Source organism: Mercenaria mercenaria, chromosome 10 (assembly GCF_021730395.1).
Source record: "Mercenaria mercenaria strain notata chromosome 10, MADL_Memer_1, whole genome shotgun sequence".
Taxonomy (NCBI): Eukaryota; Metazoa; Mollusca; class Bivalvia; order Venerida; family Veneridae; genus Mercenaria; species Mercenaria mercenaria.
The window spans coordinates 70,605,581-70,613,559 of NC_069370.1; the positions used below are offsets into that span (position 1 = coordinate 70,605,581).

Below are 7,979 nucleotides of genomic sequence, written 5' to 3' on the forward strand. Positions count from 1 at the left end.
GCCTGCGACCCAGCATTTTGTTATGTGTTTTTCTCTTTTTAACTGTCGTGCATGGAAGGCCAGATTTTCACGATAAGGAGTCAATTTTTCCTGTACAAATATACCATCCGCTAATTCTTTCCTAGAAGCATACAGGCGCTGTCTAGCCTTCGAGTTCGTGAATTTGATAATTACTCTTCTGTTAAAGTTATCTACGGGTTTACCCTTCCTATGGCATTTATCAATATCACTGCTTGTGAGGTGGATATTCCTCTTCTTGGCTTCATCGAGAATTTTGGATTCAATATCCTCATCGGTCCTGCCCGTATCGCCTGGAATTCCCGAAATATCTAAATTCATACGACGCCCATATTGTGCCAATTCGTCATGCTCTAATCTAGACGATTTCAAGTCTGCTTTTAATATTGTTATTTCAGTTTTCAGAGAACTCACTTCATCCTGGAGATGTTTAGTTTCTTGGTTGACAATGTTACGAATGTCCCATTTTAACTCATTTATAATTTCATTTCTGAGCTGAGCTTTCAACTCTTTTATTAGTACGGGTGTCAGTTGCGAACCCAATGCTCTGAGATCCTCCTGACTGAACTTTGTCATAGCGGGAGAGGTAGCGAAATCTTCACCTGTTTCACAAGCCTCGTAAAAATCTTCACCCTCACTTTCAGAAATATTGTCAATACTTGGAATGTTTGGAAATTTTATCGGTTTATGTTTCTTGTTGACAGAGTTTTGGCCTGGAGAGGATTTGTTTCGTTTACGATTGCCCATTTATCAGAGTGTGTATTGATCACAGGTAAATCACAGGTAGTCACAGGTTATAATGTCATAGGTACATTTATCTGACAGGAATTCATCTCATATCACATTCATCTCGTATCAATGTTCATATAGATCATCTAGTGTCAATTATTATCCAGAAATTAGCCCGACTTCGCTGGAAACTTACTTCGTAATTATTACAATTGTATACAAATTGTATTACCTCCTGTACATTTTTTCTGCGATTTATTCTCACTGTGTTTTTAAAAACATGCTGCATAAATTCTCATATTGTATAAAAAGTCGATAGATCAAAACTGGTTAGTTTACGACGCATGAAACATGTAATAAGGAATCACTATACGCATCGAACTTGTCCCGGACCAGTATGCGGAAATACTGTGGCCAAATGTTTCAAGATTGTCTAAAAATATTTGCATATATCGTGATAAAGCAAATATTTCGATTATTTTCATAATTTATAGATATACAAACACGTATGTGTGAGAAAGTTACGTTAAGTAATTTCGGTAGTTACCGCAGGAAGTGCCGAAAATTCCATTTCAACCAAATTTTCCGTGAGATAAGCAGCGCGTAAGTACATAAATTCCACTATAATAAATTAAACCTTTCTTATACTTGCACAATCCTTGAAAAAAAATTTGGTTCGTTGCCAAATCTTGTTTACATTAAGTCTGAGACTTGTCTTACAATTTTAGGCAGTTTAGTACACCATAAGTAAAAAATCATTGTCCGCACATTGCACTACTTTTATGTACGTTGAAAATAGCAATAATATGTACAGATTTATTTTCGTTTTAATACATGAGGTGGTCAGATTTGAAAACAGATTTTGTACTAAGTTTAGTACTATTCAGTAAGACAATTCTCCTATGCACTAATTGAAACTTTGAACTAACTTTTGCAATTCATGAATTTTTAATAAAGTATTTTGAAAGGATTTATTAATCTGACCAAAAATTTGGAAAAATACAGGTAAAATATCTTCTTTATTTCCAAATTTTAGTTTTACTTTTTATACAGCTACTTTTAGTTCAGATCTTGCAAATTGAGCTGTTTTTGTACTCTGGAACAGCTGAATTTGAAAGCTTTTGTTCACTATATTTTCACACCTCAAATGAAGGTCACTCTAAATCTAAGATGGCGAAAGTACCTTAAGGAAGTAAACCGGTAGTAATCACTAATTCCAGATATGTTATGTTGTTATGACATTTAATTGTACATTTTAATTGCACATTAGTTTGAAGTATTTTAAGGCAGTGCTAAAGAGTATTGAATCTTTAGGTAGTATTTTGTATCAGTGGATCTGGTAGTTTAATCAGTTCAGGACATGGTTATATATTTACTTCTACCAATATAGATTAAGATTATTCTACATTTTGTTGAAACTGAAGTTATGACTTCAAGCAGTAATGAGAGCATAGTATTTGGATATGTATTATTGTAGATCAAATTGGAAAATATAGTGTATTTACTATTGAAAGTGTTTTTTTTTCTATGTGCAAAAATGTAATTTTCCACATGATTCCATAGTGAAAATGTGTCGAGGTTCAAATCTGTCAGACTAGTAAAATTGCCTGCATTAACAATTTTTCTTTGTGTGTGTGCTGGATTTTAATGTGTTTTTTTTTTTTTCAAAATCAAGTTAAAAACAAATGAAAAATTGAAAAAAAATATGATTTCAGCTTTAATATTGTGTATCATTCTACATTGATGTAGAATTATTTAAGGTTAAGACAAATTTGTTTTGAATATGTTTCTGTAATTACTGTATGGAAAATGTTTTATGTAGCATAAGAAAATATGTTGTAAAATTACTGCCTTGTTTGTTTTGTTATGATTACACCTTATATCCATGTACATAAAGATTGCCCTTTGGATGAAACACTCAGCAACACTCTTAAAATTAAAAGCCAATTACCCGGTACTGTTTTGTCTCATGTTTCTCGTGGAGTAGATTTTACTCACTCTTTCTGAAATAAAGGTTTGCTCTTTGGTATTCTGCTGATAAAGAAGGAAGTAAGAGCCAGTCAAACTTGGGATGAGCTGCTTTGAATATTTAGCCCACCTGAGCTTCAGTTTTATTGTATGTCCCTCAGTCACATCACAATTAAGCTATAGCCCAGGATTTCATCCGATTGCAGCTTTGTTGGATTGGTGCTTTGTCCAAACAGAACATGCTTCAATTGTATGTAGTTCAAATAGAAATGTACTCTGATATTTAGTATTTATTTTCTGTTATGACTTTCACATGGTGTGTCAAAAATGAAAGAGATAAAAGTCAACAGAATGGTCCTTGGGCAAGTCAGATTTTTTTAACAGATTCTTTACGTCTCGGGGCTCGGAAATTTGCAAAATGAGTGCATATATATATAACCATAGTAGTACAAGGAAAAGTTGTGGTATTATAACACATAAAGCTAGTGGGATATTTGTTGGGTCTTTTGAAGCTGCTTTCTAGTACATATATAGGTACATTTGAAATGCACAAATGCAGGTTGTCTGAAATTACATGAAATAACAGGGTTACAATAAACAAACAGATACATTATTATATTGTGAATCAACACACTTACCTGTGAATCAAAGAAACATTTCTATAATACCAAAAAACAATAAATTGTTTTGTACATGCAAAAGTATCACAAGCCAAAATCTGTGCATTTTTAAGTGTACTGAGTGTAGTTGGGCATTTTCTGTAGTTTTTCAAGCCTTAAGTCATCCATTTATAAAGTGATCTTTAATGTTATATAATGTAGTGATAGTTGTATTTTACAGCAGTTGTTTGCAAACTTTCCACCTTAAGGCTTACTGTAGGAAAGGTAAATATCAATTATTTTAGTATATCTTAGTGAAATGTGTTTTATGTCGAGTAGATTATTCATAGTTCTTAAATCAGTTTTAGAATACTCGAAGGTAATAAAATATGTTAAAAGCATAGAATGCAATCAAGCAAAAGTAATAGCAGACATAGTCCATTGATAGTCTGCACATGAAAGGTAATGGAAAGTGCAAAACCTGTCGCGGGCTTAAACAGAATTCTATCACACAGATATTGAATGGACTCTGTGATTTTAAAGGACCAGAACATTTAACAACATAGAATCAATGTGCAGGCCACCACATATCACTAAATGACTTTTTTTGACAAAACTGCATTTACAACTTGATTCATTTTTTTGCAAGGTTAACTACAAGACTTCCAATCACAAGGCTATAGATTGGAATCTTTGGGCGGGACAGATGAATTCTTGTAATGATTGACTAATAACAGTGTGTCTAAGTTTATTTCTGAACCTCTGATTCATGTGGAGTAGTTTCTTAATGCAGAGAACGTGTTAGTGAGGAATGCAAGAACTGTTGGTAGCCAGATATAACTGTTAAAAACACACTGAACCTAACACCAACACTCTTGTGTAATATTCATCAAACTCGCATATAAATTATTATAATTTTAGAGTAGGTAAGTTCTTGAGCATTTTAATTTGCTTCATGGACTTAGTTTATTCACAAATACAAAAAATATGTATTTCAGGTATTTGATACAAAGGTGTGCAAAAGTTCAAGAACTATTGCAGGTAACAGTGACAGGCTTGTCCTTGTGTGGAATGTTATTGGATACGGATGTCTCGGTAGGTAAATGACTAATACAAATGTATATTGTTGTGCAACAATTTTCTGCAATTCAGGAAACTGAAATCTTTGCTTGGCAGTATGTAGATTCACACAAGACAATGTTTCGCTAACTTTGTGTGCAATATTTTGCTAATTTGTCATGTACTAAAAAGTTTATCAGATTGTTACCAAAATCTTCACAGTGGTACATGGTTGATAATATGTTTTGTTCAATGATAATAATATGTTTATATAGAGAAAAAAGCTTTCATAATTTTCTGATCTTTGTGGAAATAATTTGATTTCTATAGCAAGTAATCTTCAATACATAATTTTCAGAAGACAGAAAAGCTATGTAATTCATCTGTTTTGTAAATTTGATAAAACTTGCCTATTTTTAGCTTGACTATTCAAAGAATAGGTAGAGCTGTTGGACTCACTCATGTGCCGGCATTGGCACAGGTTCCAGAATTCTATTTAGCAGGCGGTCGGCGTTCAAAATTATGTCCACTCTCTAAGTCGACAGTTTTCATCTGATCATCACCAAGCTTGGTGACAATGTTTATGGGCATAATATCTTGGCCAAGTTCGATAACCAGCCAAATTGCCCAAGGCACTCTTGGATTATGGCCCTTGAATTACTTGAAAAACTTAATTTAGCCTTGTCCGCTCTCTAAATCAAACAGTTTTCATCCCATCTTCCATAAACTTGCAGATAATGTTTGTGGGCATAATATCTCAGCCAGGTTCAACAATCAGCCAAATTGCCCCAGGCATTCTTGAGTTATGGCCCTTGAATTACTTGATGTCTGCGAATTTAGCCTTGTCTGCCCTCTAAGTCAAACAGTTTTCATCCGATCTTCACCAAACTTGCTGACAATGTTTGTTGGCATCATATCTCGGCCAAGATCAATAACCAGCCAAATCGCCCTTAACACTCGTGGATTATGGCCCTTTAATTTCTCGAAATTTGTGAAAACAGCTTTGTCCACTCTCCTAAATTGAACAGTTTTCATCCAGTCTTCACCAAACTTGCTGACAATGTTTGTGGGCATAATATTTTGGCCAGGTTTGATAACCAGCCAAATTGCCCCAGGCACTCTTGGATTATGGCCCATGAATTAGGCCAAGTTTGATGACGGACGTATTTTGTGACAGTCAGCCACTCTTGTTTGACATAAAAAATTTTGGTAAGGTTTTATATGTAAGGTGGTATCTCAGTACCCACGAATGGGAAAATGGATTGAAACTTCACACAATTGTGCATTGTCATAAACTGATATACATGATGTACATTGTATAGGTTCGCTCGGCGATATATGACCATTTTGCGTCGATTCACCATAAAACCCAGCTCATTCACTTGTACAGATTCCACAACCCTGTTTTGCAATTTTACAGAACTATTGCCCTTTTTCAGCTTTATATTCGTTCAACTGACAAGGCTGTTGAATAGTCAAGCGTTTCTGTCCTCCGACAGTTCGTGTTTTAAATGTTAACGCTAACGAAATGGAGTTGTTCTGTAAGTTTTATTATCCATTTCTAACCTTTCACAGTATCAAATAGATGGCATGTGCTGCTGTCTATAACCCACAGGAAGAACTAGTGTAAATGGGCATGTGTAGAGAAGTGAGACTGAGGTGGATAAAAATAAGACAATGCATCTACTTGTAGGAAGAGCTATACTAATTGTTGATGTGTATAGAAGGAAGACTGAGGCAGATAAAAATAACACAGTCTACTTGCAGGAAGAGCTTAATAAGTAAATGGTGATATGTAAGGAAGTGAAACCGAGGCAGATAAAGATAACACAGTCTACTTGCAGGAAGAGCTATACTAATTGTTGATGTGTATGGAAGGAAGACTAAGGCAGATAAAAATAACACAGTCTACTTGAAGGAAGAGCTATACTAATTGTTGATGTGTATGGAAGGAAGACTAAGGCAGATAAAAATAACACAGTCTACTTGAAGGAAGAGCTATACTAATTGTTGATGTGTATGGAAGGAAGACTAAGGCAGATAAAAATAACACAGTCTACTTGAAGGAAGAGCTATACTAATTGTTGATGTGTATGGAAGGAAGACTAAGGCAGATAAAAATAACACAGTCTACTTGAAGGAAGAGCTATACTAATTGTTGATGTGTATGGAAGGAAGACTTAAGGCAGATAAAAATAACACAGTCTACTTGCAGGAAGAGCTTAAGTAAATGATGATATGTAGGGAAGTGAAACCAATGCAGATAAAGATATTACAGTCTACTTACAGGAAAAGCTATACTAATTGTTGATGTGTATGGAAGGAAGACTTAAAGCAAATAAAAATAACACAGGAAGTGCGCATGCGTCGTGCTGAACTAACAAGCTTTTCTTCCGCTCTCCAATTTTTCATTGAAACCAGCCTTTTCGCAACGATATTCTGGTTCTAGTTAAGGTTTTATCAAATTGAACATATTTTAATAGTAGTCCAATCTATTCCAGGGAGGTTGCTTGTTGCGGTTGTCGGTTTGGTAAAATTTTTCAGATCAGCTGATTTCCCGCCATTCGTCCTTGACCTTTGTCCAAATATAAACATTCCTGTACCGGAAGTAGCTGAAACTTACAGGAAGTAGCAATGTTTACAGGTATTCTGACATGCTTTATTTTATTTTCAATCTGTAAGTCACTGTTACAGGGAACCCAAGGTGATGTCGACACGGGTAGCCTTTTCATCAGGCCTCGTCATAATCCAGTAAACTCTCTTATGATAAAATTTTTTGCAGGTCGACTGGTGAGCAAAATAAAACCAACAAACTCGGTAAGACTGACTAAAAGTTATTTATTTGTTCTTGTCTTGACTCTGTCTGCCGATGTAGAATTAAATCCCGGTCCAGATTATCCATGCGGAACTTGTGGTCTAAATGTCCTTGACAATGACCCTGCCATCTTGTGTGACAACTGTAACATCTGGTTCCACATTCATTGCGAAGGATTCAGTCAATCTCAATATTCGGATTTGGTATCTAGCAATCAGTCCTTTTCCTGGCTCTGTACGAACTGTGAGTCATCAAATTTTTCCACATTATTAAACTCTTCATTGTCATCCCATGAATCCCAAAATAGTTTCACCCTATTGTCCGATCCTGCAGTTCCCGTTATTCCAAACAAAACCGAGAAAAAGAATGTTAAAAACTTTTTCTCCTGCCTGAAAGTCATGACCATAAATTTTCAATCGATTGTAAGTAAGAAATTAGAATTTCATACTCTCCTTGACACAGAAAAACCTGATATAGTTTTTGGAACCGAGTCATGGCTTACATCCAAACATACCGATAGTGAAATTTTCCCACATATTTTAGGTTATACCCCCTACAGACGTGATAGGAACACAGGTAAATCTGGGGGTGGGGTCTTCATACTGGTTAAAAACTCAATCGTAGTTTCCGAAATGAAAAGTTTACAAACAAACTGTGAAATCATTTGGTTAAAACTGGAATTGTTTGGATCACAACCTCTTTATCTAGCATCATACTATAGAAGCCATGAATATGATGAAAATAGCATTTTAGAACTGTACAAGTCACTACAAATGGTAAGCAAACTTAAA

General features: G+C 34.9%; 1 protein-coding gene across 1 annotated transcript in view; it reads left to right on the plus strand.

Moving 5' to 3' along the window:
• The window catches only part of LOC123561328 (heterogeneous nuclear ribonucleoprotein A2 homolog 1-like), a 192,476-nt gene extending 185,860 nt beyond the window's left edge, over window positions 1–6,616 (plus strand). Inside the window, exons 10-11 of the transcript XR_008372846.1 lie at window positions 4,313–4,409; window positions 5,949–6,616. The gene's annotated coding sequence lies outside the window, so the exon portion shown is untranslated. The remainder of the gene's footprint in view (window positions 1–4,312; window positions 4,410–5,948) is intronic.
• Window positions 6,617–7,979: the final 1,363 nt, after the last annotated feature.